At 28.7% G+C, this 18,907-nt stretch overlaps 1 protein-coding gene across 4 annotated transcripts in view; it reads left to right on the top strand.

The window, feature by feature from the left end:
* The window catches only part of LOC106685844 (short neuropeptide F), a 273,766-nt gene that overhangs the window by 113,422 nt on the left and 141,437 nt on the right, over positions 1-18,907 (top strand). The window contains exon 1 of one of the 4 annotated variants that reach the window (XM_067049107.1): positions 12,117-12,145. The exons of the other annotated variants lie outside the window; for them this stretch is intronic. The gene's annotated coding sequence lies outside the window, so the exon portion shown is untranslated. Of the gene's footprint in view, positions 1-12,116; positions 12,146-18,907 lie in introns of those variants that run through there. 4 annotated transcript variants of the gene reach the window in all.

The raw sequence follows: 18,907 nt of genomic DNA, 5'->3' as shown, positions 1-18,907 counted from the left end.
ATAGAGGGATGAATAGGAACCATTGTGGTTTACTTAGAATAATCTATTAGTAAGAAAGGAACGGATGATGAGAAAGTATGTAGGAGGTAAGAATTTACGGAGTTTGTAAAGCAGTCCCGGGTGCCAGACTCGATGAAAAGCATAAGTTCAATTAAATTGAACAATAATCATATCGCTGCATTGGCCTATTCCATATACTACTTTGCACCAATCAGCGGGTTACTTTGTGGCAATCCTACAAGCTTTAGGACAGTCTTTTGGCATACCTCAATAGATAATACGATCTTAGTCTACTGTACTATCTTAGCAATATGTTTAATTAAATATAAAATCGAAGATTGTTTTGTCAGTTGCACCATCATCTAAGAAAAACAACCATATTAGTTTTTTTTTAATTTGCAATTATTTTAGTTAATTTGTGTTATATTTTTTTCTATCAACTTGTAAGTAGTCCAAATTATCTCTTATTATTTATTTCTTATGTGATGTGCTATATGATAGTTTTTTTGTGGTAATATATAAGATTTTTTTTATAATATATAATATGTTTTTAAAACGAACACCGTAATTATACCTCTGTTTTATTATATGTTTCATTCGTGAATAATATACACACATATATAGAATAATTTTAAAAAAATAGTGTTAGATTTTTTTTTATAATCAATCTTTATTTATTGATAGACATTACAATCTGTCACACCGTTCTGGGCAATAGGTAATGATCAAATTCTTACTAAAATAAAATAAAATAAGAATGAAAAATAAATGGAAAAAAAGTACATAAAAATAAATAAATAAAATCTCTCTTAAAATATATACAAACAGAAGGATAAAGAAAATGAACATAATCTAACTATTTGCATGAAAAAATAAATAAATAAAATAATAATAAAAGAATCTCTAGTCACATTTACTCTCCTATATACAATATTTACATAGGGGTAGAATAGAGATCATAAGATCCCAGCGCATCCCTCTCGCCGCATCACCGGTAATGAGCCAGAGTGTTAGATCTGCAGTTTTATTTTGAAAATACTACGAGCGAATGCTTAGTTACAATGATGCCTAAAAGTTCATCATTAAAGGTTCATTATCGTGAAATATTACAAAAATAAGGTATGGATCAGTACGTATGTTGAATATTTTTTTCCTTTTTAGCAATGCTAGTATTTTCATAGTCTTATAGTAATTAAATCCTATTGTAATAATTTACTTACAGACATTAACATGTGTAAGAGTTATTAGTAGTTATGTTTTACTTCGAGAATGCATTGTAGTTCAGAAGTAGTTTTACTCTATTGCGTAATTTATTACTAACATGTTGATGTATTCCAGTGCTATACATATTTATAGCATGTTACACTGAGAAGCTAAACCTGCTTTGTTAATATAATAGTGACCTCATGCTGCCCTATCTAACTGTGGACAGGGTCGGATTAAGCCATGTATTGGTTCCCTAAGCAATACTAATCATAGAGACCCTCACAGAGATTTGAATTCTATTGTTTAAAATTATATTATATTATATAAATCTAACAGAATATTATCAGTGCTGCAATTCTGAATGATGAGTTATTGTTATTATTTCTTTATGGTAGAATTACCCTTTTATGATTTATTTACTTAATTTTAATATCCGAACAACTCTTGGCGCAGTTTACCTATATTAATTCATCTTTCTACTAACTAAAATAAATCACTATCAACAGTTTTAACATTATACACTAAATTTCAAATGAATAAGTGTAAATTTATTGTAAGTTATTTATTTAGTATAAGTAAACAAATAAGAATAATAGTAATTAAATTTTAGGTCTTATCTCAAATTTGTGAAATAATATATAATTGTAACATTATCTGTATAATTTTAACAGTAAATTATATAAAATATTTAAGAAATCACTTATGACTAATTTAAACCTATTTATTTGAAATTCGCTTTTTAATTTTAAAACTGTTGATTGTGCATTTTTATTTTTTTATGAAACAATTAACTGGATAATGGTCAAACTGCGTGAAACGTTGTTTGGATGTTGAAATAAAATAAACAAGTCTTTAAACAGAAACTTCTTCTTAAAATAAACAAATAGTACTAGAATACTTATGAACTGTGTTATGTAAAAACTTGGAATTAAAAATTAAGTTGTGAGGAGTTAATTTGGAATGATTTATAATATAATGTTGAAATGAATTTCAAAACTCATAAATGGTTTAGGACCGTCTAAACTCTTTAAACCGTATAAACTGTACATCGTAAGCAAATTAGAACCGGAGATATAAAATAAAACTTTCAACTTTTACTTAATTTGAAGTTTTTTTTTTTCCACACAAAGGTATTTATTAAATTTTTTGCATTAAACAGCTTTCCAATGATTGAAGTTACGTTGGATTTAGATTACATTGTAAGGAGTTATGGATTCATTTCGTAAATAAGGGACATACAAATTAAATTGTGAGCAGTTAATTTGAAATGAATTATAAAATAATGTTGAAATAATTATTCAGTAAAAGTCAGGGGGATAAAATTATAAAAAAAAAACTTTCATTAACAACTCTACTTTAAAATTAATTCCTGATAGTTTTAATACACCAATTTATTATACGCGATAGTAAAATTTGCGTTACTCTAGTTCGATTTATTAAAAAAAAAGTTGCTTAATCGGTGATAGTAATAGTGAAAGCTATCATGAACGTGTAACCTATAATTTGCAGTCATACTGTCAGGATTTTCTTGACATAAATTGTCTCAAATAAAAAACTTTACTTGTGCTTAAGAAAAATCTATTTTGAAAATTCGGTGTTTAAGCCAAGTCTGACTTTTTCAAATAGAATAAACCTTGATGGCGTTGAAGGCGACTTTAAATGTATTGCAGTAACAAATTAGATCAAAATCGTTTAATCAATTTTGGAGGTAACACTAAAATTGTGTATAATCGATATGTAAAGTAGCATGGTGAAAAACTTGCTATAACATCGCAGGTCTATATGTATAGACCTGCGGTGTTATAGCAAACTATGTAGTTTAGTAAAAGGAAGTTCAGTTTGCTACATTTCTTGTTTTGAACAGGCTATTCGCTTTTTGCTTAATAAGTCCATCTTACGGGACTTATTTGTTGGAACTTAAGAGGCGAATATATAATTTTTTTGAAAATTATAATTTGAAATTTTTCACGATTCGATCCTCACTATTTGATTCATATATAAGGAAGTCAAAGAAATAGGTATGTTTCTCATAAGCTTCTTAGAATTTTTTTTAGTTATTTATTTTTTTAAATTTTATAATAAATGTAATCATTAATCAAGCATTACCCGACATTGTAGTAAATCGTTATATTTATCAATAAATAAAATGATAACCAAATAAAAAATGTTCCTAGATTCCAAATCGATCTTTAAAATGTCTAATATGAATTACCACCGTCAATTCCTGGATTCTTTCTTTTCCTATCGCTCTTTTATTGAATATTTTTAATAATAAACTTAATGTTTTAAATGACAAACTTCCTCCTTCTATTCTCATTTGAAACTCCCGGTAAAAATGTTAATTATATTTATTATTGAAAGTTTTTTTTTAGTCGATGTCAGTATTCATTAAGATTCTAAATAAAAGAAATGGTAGTGGAACCACTGCTTCAATTACATGTATTCCCCCCCTCCCGCGTTGAAACATAAAAGGAAAAAAAAACAAACAATATTCTCTGTTGAAACTTTTACCTGAAATTTCCCCAAATAACTGTTCATTCAAACAGCTCCCTGTGTAGCAATAAAGTGTGGCTTGATTACCAACATGAAGGGGAATTCCAGATTAAAGTCAGTGGTCTCGAAATGAAACAAATAGCAGTTTTATATTCGCCTTTAGAGACAAAGGGTTCCATATGAGAACTAATTTTTCATTATAAATTGCCACAGGTGGCTACCAGACTAGTTTCATCCGAGAATATATTTTGGCCCTACTAAATGTTATGGGTTGAGTTGTTTATAAATTATTGTGTGTGAAGAATTAAAAACTAATAGAAACCTCATTCAGTCAGTTTTTTTTTTTTACTAAAAAAAATAATAATACGTATGCCAGCACTAAATCAATGGTTCTGTAAGGGGGTGATTAGGCCAGAAACATGCTACTCATGTAGGTTCTCCATCCAGCATAAATAATTATCCACCCCAGTTGGACCCGATTACGGGAGACATAAGCACAGTGGTTTACAAACTGAGCTACCATGCTTTCATTAAAGTTTATTGTGATAAACATAAATCTGTCAGTAATCGTCTCCTAATTCAGTTATGAGATTTTGAAGATGCGTACCTTATTTAGTTGTTATTCTTCAAAGTGTGTGGTGCTGATTGTAAGGAAATTGTAATGATTATACTAAAACATGACGCCAGTGTTGCAGGGTGTCCAAGCCTTATTTTATCAACCTCATGTCTGCAACGGCCCCGGTTCGATTTTGGCCTGTGATGGTTGACGTTCATGGAATGAAAACTGAACCCTCCCACTCTCATTAGAATAGTTTGGTTACCTTAAAGATATCTTACCTCTCCATATATGTCAGAAATGGCGATATAGGAGGAAAAAAAAAGAAAATGTTATAATAAACTTTCTACCTAAAGTTAAATAATTAGAAACTTTTTTTTTATATCTCCCTCCCTTGCCATTTCTGGCATAAGGGGTGCGGCAGCAGTGGTATAGTGCGCTGGGGTTTGCGCATGCCACTGCTCCCAAAAATCAAATTATTATTTTTTAATTTTACAAAATTATTATACAATAATAATCTTGGTACTAATAATTAGAAACCAGTAACTGTTGCTATACTTTTTTTATAAAACACAATATCATCATATACGGACGGGAAGCTCGAACATTCTCCTTAAAGTTTAGAATGATGTTGCACAGCTTTGAGTACATAACGATACATTTATACGATCTTAACTATAATGTAATACGAGTTCACTAAGGAAGTTTTTTAATAACTCAAAAATATTCATTTCGGCAATTTCACCATTTTTTATTTTTAAAAAAAGATATAATCTAATAATGTCGTATTTCCTAATCTATGAACTTCTGCACCCTTCATGAAGAATGCAAATATTTTCGAGAAAATACTTTCTGGAGTTTCGTCATACAATCGAGAGAAATTTATTGATTAGTAATAATAGTGTTGATATTAATTAATAGGTGCCTTGTGTAAATAATAATTTATTTAGTATGCCTTAAAGTTATCAAAAAAAAAAAGTATGAAATATACAATACCTCCATCATTTCGAAATATCAGATATAACGCAGATAAATATAAAATCTATACAAAACATCATTTATTCATATTTTTGGTGCCATTTATTTCGGCTGTTTTATATTTAATTTTTAAATGGTTTGATGACAAGGAATAAAACTTAAAATGTAAAAAAAAATAAAATAAAAGTATTTTTTCTCCCTTTAAAATCACCTCAATCTTTAGTTGACCATTAAATCATTGACGATTTGTAGGATACCTTTATAATGTATACATTATTATATATTCATATTATATAATATGAGGACTGATTATAAACGTAAAAACATATGTCATTGATATGAATGGAGATTAAAGTATTTTTCGAATATTTTTAATATATTCTTTTTTTAAATTGTTTTGCACAGTTCGTGGTTCATCACATCCGAAAGCAAAGAGTGAGTAACATATTTCATAATATATTAATGATTTCTACCTCGGAAATAAACATACTTTTCTTTTTGTGATATTTTTTAGCTTATATGCACCACCACTCCTATTTATTGGTTTGCCAGAAAGATATCATCGTCCAATTCGTTGTCCAGAGGAATATTCTTTATAAGAGAAAATTATTTATAGAAATCACTCAAGAACTTATCCGTGGACTTACTTTTCGGGCTAGTCGTAAGATAGACTTTTTTATGATATTTATGAACTCTTTCATTCCTAGGATTAAGGTGTTCTAACCTAATTAAGGTGTTCTGACCTAGGCCAGCTTTAAGATGTTCGACCCCTCTCAATCTTAGTGCATTAAATTTTTCAAAACTTGTTAAAATAGCTTTTTAGTTATCGGACTGAGAGTTTCTAGTTGTAGAACAATATCCTTCAGAAGAACGAACCCTAATATCGGAGTAGGCAGAGAACTAACTCAGCTAATAACGCAAGCTTGGACATCCAGATGTAACTGCATTGCCTTTAGTTGGGCACGTCCTCCTGCGGTCGATGCAGATGTAGTTGGTATATTGATCGAACCTATCAATTTCGATTTGTATCATTAACGGAACAGATTATTTTTTCATAATACATATTTAAGGCACTAAAAAGGAAGGAGTAACTATTAATTAGCGATAAATAGTCGAACAGTATAATAAAAAAAAAGAGAGAAGAAAACATACTTATACATCTGAAATATAGAGGTATAATAGGGTGATCATAATAAATATTGAAATTTCATTGGTGAATAATTCCATTTAACTCCAATTTATGCCCTATGATGATGTCTGTGGAAATCTGAGCAAAAATTTTAGTCCATTTATTTTTTATTTGTAGAAAATTCTTTAACAAATATTTTAACAACAATCTGTAAAACACGATTCATTCTGGCATCTCGCTCACACGCCAGTTTTTTTTCGGATATTCTTTTATGATTCAATTTAAATTAATGTTATTGTTATATATTTCATACAAGTACTGGTAGGAATGCACCAACAAGAATGCCAAGAAATAGTAGTAATTACGAGTTACAATATAATTTGCTTGAGAATTGAATGAGATTTTTTGGTTGATTATATGATTAATTAATAAATGGGTTTTTTAATAAGTCTAAGAATTGTAGACTGTATAAAAAAAAAATGAATGTCACTATTAAAATAGTTAAAATGACAGCAGAAAAATTGACTAAACATATATTTTTAGGTATAAATGAAACGCTTCCCCTTCTCAATAAATAAGGTAGTATGAAATATTAGTTAAATAAAATAGTATAACGTATTAATAAAATAAAAGAGGTATATCTTTTAATTAAGTAAGTTTGCCCTTGTACCCAAGAATACGCTTTTAAGGCGTGAGGGTCTCATAAATATTTTTTTAATCACAAGCCATCACTATTCTTACCTGGAAATAAATTCTTGATTTTATCAATTTACAAAACAAATAGAAAATTCCTTTAAAAGTACAAGAAGTTAAAAAAAAATTCAGCATTAATAATACAAAAAATAAAATGATCGTTGGAATGAAATAGAAATTCAACGGACGTATTGACTAAGAAAATTATAATAAAGCCACGCTCAGCATATTAACAACGTATAAGAATGTTTGAGGACCGGTTATATAGTGATCTTTATAAAAAAAATTTAATATCTTCAGGCTCTTGCTAAAGCTTAGTGGACAGTCTCCTCTTTCTTTATACGCTTATTTTTAACTTTTTTTTTTCTACAAGTAGGAGGGGAGACAAAAGTTGATTATAATTTATTTATAGAGGACATATCTTGTAATAACAATCTAAGTCCTCAATGATGACGAACCATTGGTATTCTACATAGCTATAAATATTTTTTTATAATTATTTATTCATATGTACAACTGTATTTATATAAAAAAAACATCTAATAAATTTGATGTTAGATTATAATCGTATGATACAGGCATGTAGAGAAACTACCCATTGGTAGTGCTCTAATAACATTTGTACATTAGAAGGTCTCAATGCCATCTTTTTTTCAGGCGCCTCGGAAGATTGTTGGGAATGGAAAAGGAAGCAAGGTTAGATATATGTTGTTTTGGATGGTTAGGGAATTTTTAATTGAAGAATTGCTATATGGTTCGGGCTAGATCAGCTATAGAACATTAAGGTTTTTATGAATAACTACATGTGACAAAATAAAGGACATTGATGATTTTGGATTGGATACGAGAGAAATCCGAAGGTTAGCTAGGGTTAAAGATTAGCTCCGCGTGTCCAGATAGGCTTTATTATAGGCATGTAGATCAGTATTTTGTAATGGATTGGATCGTTTATCTACTAAGTGCTGTAATAGTCGGAATAGATGTGCAGTTTCCTGTCATTCTCTCACTCAAGAGCGAGGAGGTTTTTAAGTTAGTCGTTTGTCCAGAAGTAATCCAAAATAGCAAATCTGTTCAACAGGGGTAAGAGCAACATTATTTGATGGAATTTATTTTAATCCTCTAATCTCGATATGATTCTTCAAGGTTTGTTATATGAGAATAGTGAGTTCTAAGCTGTGAATGTTTCGAAAGTTCGAATTTGAATGCAAAAATATTTTGAAGTAGAATAATTTTGACGTTAAGGAATTTAAAAAAGTTGAGTGTCCTAAAAGATCTAATATAACAATTAATTAATGATATAATGGTGACGGCATAATATAATAGTGGCAAATAAAAAATAGAAAATAACTAGATAGAGGTAGTTGAAGTAAGATGTGCAATTCAGTTTTGATAAGGTTTGAAAACTTTTTAGGCATTGATTATTTTTTTTTTTGAGGGAAAATACTTAACTAATTAGAATTCCACTTAGTTAATTTTTTTTTAATAAAAAAAAAGGCAGGAAAGAGATGTGGTTCAATTCAAAAAAAGTGTTAGTCCAGACACGTTCCTGCCTAACCGAAGGGCGTGATGTGGACTTGTCATGGTTCAAACATACATCATCCTTTAATTGCGAAGCCATATATATCCATTCTGTGATTTGGATCAATAATTCAAACAGAGAGATGAGAAGATTTGATATGGTGACCAACAACGATTATTGGCAAACATCAATCAAATAGTAACCAGCCTGGTTAGGGGTGATTGTCATCATGTCAACATGCGATAAATTAATTAGATTTATTGTGTTTGCCAATCAAACATTCATATTTTAAATATTACAGGAATATATTAGGATGGTGGTAAAATAGTCAATTTGGATTTATGACCACGACAACTCATTTTATTTTTACAATAAAAATATATTAACCTCAATTGAAATAATCTGAACGATTTGATATTTTCACAAGTTTCTGGTTAATAAATACATAGTTTATTATTATATATGTACAGACCATTGCATTCAGGTTATTAAATACCAATCGATTAGTTTTTTGCGCAGACAAAATTTTACTTTCAGCATCCTTCTTAAAAACCCTTTAATACGAATTTTTATTTTTATCCCGATGTCGTAACAATCATAACACTATAGGATTTCATCCAAGTCTAGAATTACTGCAACCATTGAAAAGTTAATTTTTTTAAATTTGTATTTGTGTTATTTCGAGATTTGAAAAACGAATATTAGGTTTATTTCTCCCTATAAAAATATTTTACCTCACTTTGCTAGATCTTTTGGCGCTGTTTCAATACTGCAAATACACTATAGTATAATAAGAAATAAAATATTGGAAATTTTATTAAACAGTTAAAATAACAAAAAACAACATAAAAACTGAAAAACAATATATTTTTTTTAGTAAAAAGGAAGTCAGATTCGTTAAGTATTGGCTAAATCAATAGTTTTGATGTATTTAGTGAAATACAACCAAAAATAATGAATAACTAATATACTAGAACAAGAAAAAACGTGTTATTACTATTTCATATTGATCATAAAAAATGTAATAACTTTTATTTACACTAAAATCCAATCTAACAAGGATATTCAGATTAAAATAATTAATTTAACAAACGCATAGATGGATTTGGGCATGGGGTTGGAGTGCAAATTACTAACTCATCGCTTATTTGATTGAATAGTAGATTCTCTGATAAAAAAAAAAATTGTACTTGCACAACGTACTTTTTTTTTTAAATTTAATTTTTAACGTATTCTATAGGTTCTGCCGTAGTCTATAGGAGAACACCAGTAGAGAAAGAAAGGATATTCCAAAGATAATATCATATATCTTTGGAATACACCAAATTCAAAAATTATTCTACACTCTTTCTTTTGTAAGATGTACCATTTCAAGCAAATCCGCGTTATATAAATATAAAAAATCAGTCATACATCTTGAAGACGAAGGACAGACGTTGATGCAAAAAAATATAAATATTTCAAGTACAAATAATTTTCACTAAAAAGATTAATTATTTTTATCTTCTAGTAATCGGTTGTATTTATTCTGATTATATGCATCCACACATGTGATGGGTGCCAGTACAAGAGAGAGCCTGTTGATGACTCGAGTGCAATCGAATGTCGGATGCTATGACAGTGAAAATATATTTATCGCGACTGTCAATATATTTATTACTACATCTTTATTTATTTTGCATTGTAAATTTATTTTGTCATTTAAATTTGTTAGTATTATTAGTGATGAATTATCTTCTATCAAATACGATTTCAATAATTTCTTAATTTTCCTTATTCTTTCAAAACCATATTTAGTCTGTAATATTTGATTTTCTAGGATGTTTTTAAGTCAATTTATTATGTATTGAAATGATAATAGTTAGTTGTAAAGCTTTGATTTAGGGTGTTATACTCATTTACATCACAACACAAGCAAGAGTCATATTCGATCTTTTTCTATTGAGATTGCCCATACTCTACTAAATGCAATCGATTAAAATATGAATTGTCAATATATACTAAACAGAATTAAATCGTTTAAATTAAAAACAGTATTAAAAAAAATAATAGGAAACTTACAAAAATAACTACAAAAATAACCGTCCAAAAGGATGAAACTGTATTTCATACATCCTTAAAAATGTTAGTTGGTTATTGGTGAAATTGTTTATAAATAATTAAACTTGGTATCGTACTCCACAACACGTTTCATAGCAAGTGCATTCCGTTCGATGCATCTGAGCATGTCAGCATACAGAAAACTCCTTGCACCATTGCTTGTAAGCATAAAGAAGATAGTGGGCCGTATGAAGTAGATTATTGGAAGATAGGCCGGGTGGGAGTCAATAAAGGTATTAAAATAGTAAAAGAAAACGATTTATTGTTAACTAACGTTTCGCCCCACTTTGCAGGGGCTTCCTCAATGCTAAATGAAAAACAAGGTAATAACATTTTAAGAATTAACAAAACATTAAAATAAATATACAAAGAAAATACGAAAATAAAGAAATAATGTTTTGTTTTGTTTATAAAATAGTTAAAAGGAATAATAATAATAATTTAAGGAAGAATACATACAAGGAGACTGGAAATTAGTTAATAATAGACACAATCAAGTGTGATAAAATTTTAAATAAAGAACTAGAGTAGAGAAAATACGAAAATTAAATAAATAATAATTTGTTTTGTCTATAAAATATATAAAAGAAATAATAATAATAATTCAAAGAAGAATACCTATAGGAGTAGTAGATACTAGATATTTTCTCAAAAAAAAAATATATATTTATTTATTTTATTATCGTGTTTTCTCAAAAACAAAAAAAATAGTAGTTCATTTAATTGGTTTTATTATTTATTTATTAAAATTTACAACTGTGTATAAAAATACAATAAGTAAATGTGATAAATGTTTCAAGGTATTTCAATCGTAGCTTTAAATTAGAAGATCCCGTGGCCAACATCTTTTTGACACCTCGGAGGATTATCAGGGATTGTTAAGGATGAGAGAAACTAATGGGCTTGGATCGGTAAGGATTTTGGAATGAAAGGAGGTATATCTATTTCGGGCCAAATCTGCCTCGAATGGGGTGTTGTAGTCTTTATAAATGAGTTTATTTGGGACGTAATAAGAAGCATTCAGGATTTTAAGAAGGATTTTGGATTGTAATTATTAGATACGGAAGGAATTTGATGATTTGGTGGAGCCCGAAAGCTCAATTCCGTATGTCCAAATAGGTCTGATTATCATAGTGTATAATAATTTAAATAAAATGTTTACAATGAAAGTTTATAAAAATCAAATAATTGGTTATTTGAATTTATTATCAACTTAGACAATTGGTATCTATGTTGTATTGACCAACGTTTGTTTAGTAATGAAATACCAAAAATGATCCTAAATTAAGGTTTAACCTGTAAAATTCGTTTAGATTCCTAATTGTAAAGATAACGCAACATTAGATAAATAATGAATCAAAGGGGCGTAATGCATTTATCTAATCTATGCTGTTTGCAGTTGGTTTTGTATTCAGTATTAGCTTTACGGCTCAAGGTACTCATTCTATCCTGTGGATATACTCTCATGAAGGTATGAGCAATTTATATTGGTACTTTCTTTGTTATTATAATATGGATAATTTATTTATTTTTAGTATAAATTTGATTTGATAATTTTTAAATAGCTTATAGAATAAAAATAAAATTTTGATATTTTATTTTAGCTTCTAAAATAAAATGAAATTAATTTGATTTATTTTTGTAATTTTCACTTTTAATACTTTTTTGGCCAAAATTTACGAATTGCGAATATATATGTATTTGGCTGGTACCTAAGATTCGCATGTTGATGACTTAAAAATTTTTATTAGGACATATTTTTTATGTTTAAGTTTTATTTACAGAAACCGTTCGGTATATGGTTACTACTTGCTTTAGAGCTGTATTAGTTATATAACTTTTTTATAGACATGAACGCTTAAGAAGTTGGCCAGTTGCCATAAAGGAAACCGATTACAAGTTAATTGGAATGACATTATAAGTTGTAGTAGAATTAGTTTGTTGAAATATTTGGGAATTGGTATATATTCCTTATTCCATTAGTTTTTACATTCTTACATCAAATATGTTACTGTTGAAAAAAATGTCTCTAGTATTAATTTATCCTTTTTGAATATTTTAAGTTTATTTTTTTCAAGCGTTCCCTTGTCTTTAGAACAACAGAAATTTTTAGTTATTTATCAAATCTGTGTGTCTGAGTCTTCCAAGACCAAAAATCCTCCTAAACTGTAGCACTATTTTTGATTAATTTTTTGGACTGATTTAGGCTCCTTTAAAGTAAATTAAAAAGCTTGTGGAAAATTTCCGTCAATCCTAGTTAATTTGGCCCACTTTTTGGGAATTCTAAAAATCAATATCTGTTTGTTTTTTATTTTTTAGTTATGGTAACTTTTTTACGCTAACAATTAAATATAATTTATAAAGAATATTTATTTTTATTTTTTATGGAATATTACTTCTGTGGAGCATTGTATAATTATCTTTTGATAATAGCTCGTGTTCATATGGTTTGTCTTCCAGTCTGCTTCTGGAATATATCTTGGAGGATTGATGACGATTAACATCTAGGTTTAACTGGATTCTGATTTAATTGGCTTTTTTCGGGACCGATTACAGTTTCTAGTTTATTTTAATTGTTAATTTGAATTATGATGTTGCTTTGGCCTAACGAAATGAAGCTGTCTTATACTGTTCATAAAAGTAACGTTTTAATTAATTTATTTTTTTAAAACTTTCTTTTCTACGGATTAACTCTTAACTGCTGTTTTTATATTGTTTCTTTTCCATATCCTTCTGTTTTCCTTTTCTTATAGAGTTCACCATAAGGCCTACCTTTTTGGCTTCACTTTTTCTATCAGCTTACTTTCTCCATTATACTCCTTCCCCCATGGGTGCTACTAGTCATTAACTTTTAAACCTCTTGGTGTGCATTGTTAATTGCTTGATAATGTTACCTAGTGAAAACTATCTTTGAATGTTTAAAAAATTTGTTCCTAACCATAGAGGTTTTTTTCCTGTTTTCTTTTATGGCCTAAAGAAGTAGCCCAGAACCAAATAAGCCAACACTTACGTTATAAAAGCCAAGAAATTTGACAGAAAAGCTTAGGCAATAATTTTCATGCCTAAATAAAGCTTAGGTTTATTTTGAAACTTGATAAAAACTATTTGAGAAGAACCAAGTAATTAGAATTGAATTAACTGGTGGTAGCTTAAGCATGCAAGTTTTACCCACAGTTTTATTATGAATGTTATATTCCTACACCTCTTATTATTGTTATTATTGGAACGATTAACAAAATTAATATAAGTTAAAAATAAAATTGAAAATCAAACTAAAATTTTCTCCTTCATCAGTTCAGTATTCACGCGAAATCAAGTCAATTCAAGGGGTAACATTTTGATTTCAATTAATATAATCAATTAATAACTAAAATTAATTTCATAATATTTAATTGTCTGAGTGTATCCTCAAAAGTAACAAAATTATTTTTTTTTTGTATCATAAAAAAAAAATTCAGTTATTAAATATTCTCTTAGTGTTTTCACCTTTTTGATCACATACCCAAGATTACTTTCCTACTTCTAAAGGAGACTACATATTATCTCTCTGTCTGCCTTTTACTTGGTTCCTTTAATCTCGTTCCTGCTTGCAATCTTCTTTAGTAGTAAATATAAATTTTTTACTTCAAAACTTCTCGCTAATCTTGTAAATATTCCGGGTATTAATATTAAATATACCCTCACTACTGCTCGGAAAACTAAAGAAATAAATAAAATGAGATTGAAAACATATCTCTGTCCCTATTCAACTGCGTAACATCTCAAAAAGTGGTTATTTTGAGATATTTATGCAATCTTAGCAATAAGGGTAGGATCAAAAGAGTTCAAAACTTTAATAATTCAAATTTTTTTTTTTTACTTAGATATTATGACATATGTTTAACTATGATTCTGTATTTTATTGTTTAGATCTCACCATTATTGCTAAAATCACACAAAATAAGCATTTTTTGAGATGTTTCACTGTTGAAGAAGGGCAGCAATAATGGCTACTTCATTTTTTTGTACGGCTTAAACATATTGCTGCGTTTAAAGAAGAAAGTTTATAGCGCACGTCTTATCCTACGATAAGACCACCACCACGATCCACCGTTCTTTTATCACGTAACAAAGCCATATAAAAATCTTTTGCAATAATTAAAAAATAGTACAGGGGACATGAATGTGAATTCAAGGCTCCATGAGGAATTCAAACTCCTAATAATCATGAGTTTCAAAAAGAAAAAGGATAAAGAATGAAATATAATAATAAAGAATGAAATAACAAGTTATACAAATAAATTATGCTTAGTTGTGAAATTCAAATATATTTATTCTTTCATTAATTTTTTAAGTGAAAGGTAGGTTATGTTTGAACGTTCAATTTTTCAATAAAGCAAACGTCAAGCTAAAGCTGAAAGAATCTTATTGGAAAATGTTGATACATCAAACAATGCGAAGACAGTGGATTGGAACTTTATTATTATGGCTAATATTTTGTACATTAAATATATTAATTAAAATTCTTTCGTTAATTATTTTAATATAATGTTTAGAGATAGGGCCGATTCAGAATTGTTATATTAATCTGGATAATTAATAAGGGCTTAACATTATTAAAATAGCTACCAAATCGCTTTGAATTTAACTTTCTCTTAGAATTAATTTAAATTAGTAGTAAATTCTATAAAAATGTTGCACGTTGAATATACTCCAACTACTGAAAAAAGGCCGGTTACTAATCCAATCTATTAAGCCGTGAAGCACTACATAATACAAAATAAGGGTTCTTGTTCTGATTTGAACCGAGATCAATTCAGACCCCAGATTCCTGAAGTGCTGCTTCTGCTCTCTACCATAACAACTTTGGAAATTATGGATAAATAACAAAATTAGACTTAACTAACCCGAGGATTGGATGGTTAATAATGGTTCCCGACGCACCTCCTGTGCGTTCCAGATCAACTTCCTCAAAAGCCAAACTTACTAGTTTAGACTTCTCATAACCTTGCTATCTTGTCACGGTCTACCTGCATTTCGAAAGGTTACATCTCAGTTTGGAATTAGTTATCTTTTGAGAGCTTCCTTTCGAATTTAATCAAACGTCATAACTGTACATTAGGGTTTATAACTAGGGTTTTTACAAAAACCGACATTTTATAAAACCGGTTTTCGAATAGTAATTTTTCCGGAAAACCGGTTTCGAATTTTTATAAAAAAGTTTTTGCTCGTATATTCTGTATTTAGAACAAAAAATTTTAACAGAAAATTTAGAGTGATTAAAAGCAGTAAGCAGTTTTTGACTGAAATTATTTACTGTTCAATTTTATTGATAGTAAAATGTTTTTATGAAATTTTGACCAGGATTAAATAATTTTAAAAACAATTATCCGTTGTTTATGTGTAATTTTCACATATAAGGATGTAAATATTTTTATAATAGTGAAACGAGTTATTCAGCAAAAGGTTCGAATAAGTAATATTTTTAAAATAACCATATTATTTTTAAAAAAACAATGTTATTAGATACAGATGGATACTTATTAAAAACAATTAGAAAATATATAACTGTGTGTTATATAATATAAATTATAATCAAAGCCGAAAGACAAGAGTAAATAAAGTTTATGCATACATACTTTTATTAAATTTATTATTTATTAAAATCAATTTTAGTTTTAAAGACAATTAAGCAAAGGACCGACTATTTTCTATTCTGGGCAATTTTAATACAAATTTGAATATTCTATTTATTTTTTTGTTTAATGAAATATGATTTCAGAAAGCAGAGGACGTCTATCGATTTGCTATTTAGCCTTAGTTTATTCACCAAATTCCCCGAAATAGAAAATACCCTCTCACTTGCAACCGAACTAGGCTTAATCGTTTTTAAAGCCTGATATAATAATTCGATATTTTATAGAAAACCGATATTTTATACTAAAAAACCGGTTTCCGAATTTCATAATTTTCTAAAAAAAAAAACGGTTTTTAAAACCCGGTTTTAAAAACCGACAAACCCTAGTTATAACGTGTCTATTTTAATCGCTAAATTGGAACATTATTTAATCATGCTTAAGCCTTGAGCCTTTAGTTGACTCATTGATTCTCTAGTCTCGTAAAAATTATACCGTTCTTCCTAAACTGAATTTTAAATATGAATAGAATATTTTCTTTAGAAGAATACTCCGCCTTAAGTATTAGAATCGTGATGTTTTGTATTTTGGCTTCTAAATGTTGAAGCAGACGGAATAATAATAATTAAAAAAATTAGGTAAGAAAAATAATTAACTATTTTTTATGTCTATGGTTCCTAAAAATTCAGTATATTATCAATAATCTGTGCTGGGCAAGTATTACTGATCATTATTATTTGTCCTTCAACAGACCCCGAGCTCATAAACGGGCTCCTACTAAGCTTCCCTTTCGACAGATGTTCTTTTCCATCCAGGTATACGGCTTAGATGAGTTCTGCATCTTAAATACACCTGCGGGAGTTTTCTCTTAAGTCATGCTCCTCTTGGGCTGCCATAGGGTAAATTTTTTTTGGCCATCTCTCTACATGACCTAACCATCTGAAGTGGTACATCTTAATAATGATCATGGTGCTTTTACTCACTTGACTCAAGTGTGTAAAACATTACTCGAGTGAACTTTCATTCACTTGACACCATTTTCTGAGTCAAAACCAACGAAACATACAGAAAAAGTAAATTCACCAAAAAATAAGACTTTATTTAATAACATATTGATATTAAAAAAAATATTTATTACTTATGTAAATAAAAAACACATAAGTAAATTTGATGTAAGATTAAATTGGAGTGATACCGGCATGTAGAGAAACTACCCATAGGTAGCACTCTAATAATATTTCTACACTAGAAGGTCTCGAGGCCATCTATTTTTGAGGCACCTCAAAGAATTGTCAGGAATAGAAGAAGAAGAAGCAAGATTAGAAACTAAAGGGTTTTTATGGTTAGGGAGTTTATAATGGAAGGATTGATATATGGTTTGGGCTAGCTCGGTTACAGATTGAACATCAAGGTTATTTTTGGATGATTTTAACACATTAATATAAACTATACTTGAGGACACGGTCCTAATTACTTATGAATTACTTTTTGGGTAAGTTTGATTGATATAGCTCTAAAAATTCTTTATTTTGGGTTCAATTCTTTCACGAAATTCCTATAATGCCTAAAACTTGGAATGCAGCCGCAGCAAAATAAATATTAACTACCACAGGTGAGATTCAAATCCACAACATTCGGAACCAGGTTTTCTGGAACCAGGTTCCCTGCCTTCACGTCCTCTAATGTAATTTATATTTATATAATAGTAATGTTTAGTTAATTTACTGTTTGTATTTATTTCCTCGCCTATGATCTTTTTGTATCAGAGATAGATTAACATCGATACATAAATTAAAAATCACCATTTCTTTACATCCTAGAACTTTAAAGGAACGAATATTTTATTTGTCTGTTAAAACTTTCTTTTTTACTTATTTAGTCGATGAGTATATTTTTATATATAGTATATATTTTCAATTAACTACAAAAGCTTAATTTATTAAAATTTTAGTCTCTTTTGTATGGACCCTTCTATGAAATCAATAAAACACTTGTATGATTGATAGCAACTCACTCTTAATTCTTCTCGTCTTTTTAAAATGACTCAATTGTCCTTTTAGGTTGGAAGAGTGACTTAAATGATGGTTTTAATTAGGAAGAAAATGATTCATTCTTTCAATTATAATTTTTATATTTAACCCGTTTCTTTGAGTAACATTTATTTAATATTCAAAACGTTTTCATGTAACTATATCATTATCGTTATATAAGCTCAAGGGTAGTTAAGGAATCTCTGATTATATTGCGATTGCAATGTTGTTGTAGCTAAGTTCAAACAGCCCAACTACGGACATTCCGCCAGTTTTAATTAAATTGTATCTACCCACAAGCTGAATTAAACTTGTCTTTGTTTAATCAGTGTTATGTGAACCATTGAACGCAATTCATCGCATGATCCCAACGATTAATGTGCTTATATTTAACATTGAAAAGGCATTCGGGACACGAAATGCTATCATGAAACTTAATATTCAAAATAAAATTAATTATAAATTTGAAAGGAATATGGTCCGGGTGCGGTCAAGAAAAACTCAAATAGTAGAAATATACTAATTTAATGAGCCAACGTTTCGCCCCACGTTGCAGGGCTTCTTCAGGGCTAAAAAAAAGATACAAAC

Source organism: Halyomorpha halys, unplaced genomic scaffold (assembly GCF_000696795.3).
Source record: "Halyomorpha halys isolate HHAL.00 unplaced genomic scaffold, Hhal_1.1 Scaffold748.1, whole genome shotgun sequence".
Lineage (NCBI taxonomy): Eukaryota > Metazoa > Arthropoda > Insecta > Hemiptera > Pentatomidae > Halyomorpha > Halyomorpha halys.
This window is presented reverse-complemented; position numbering and strand designations above follow the sequence as displayed.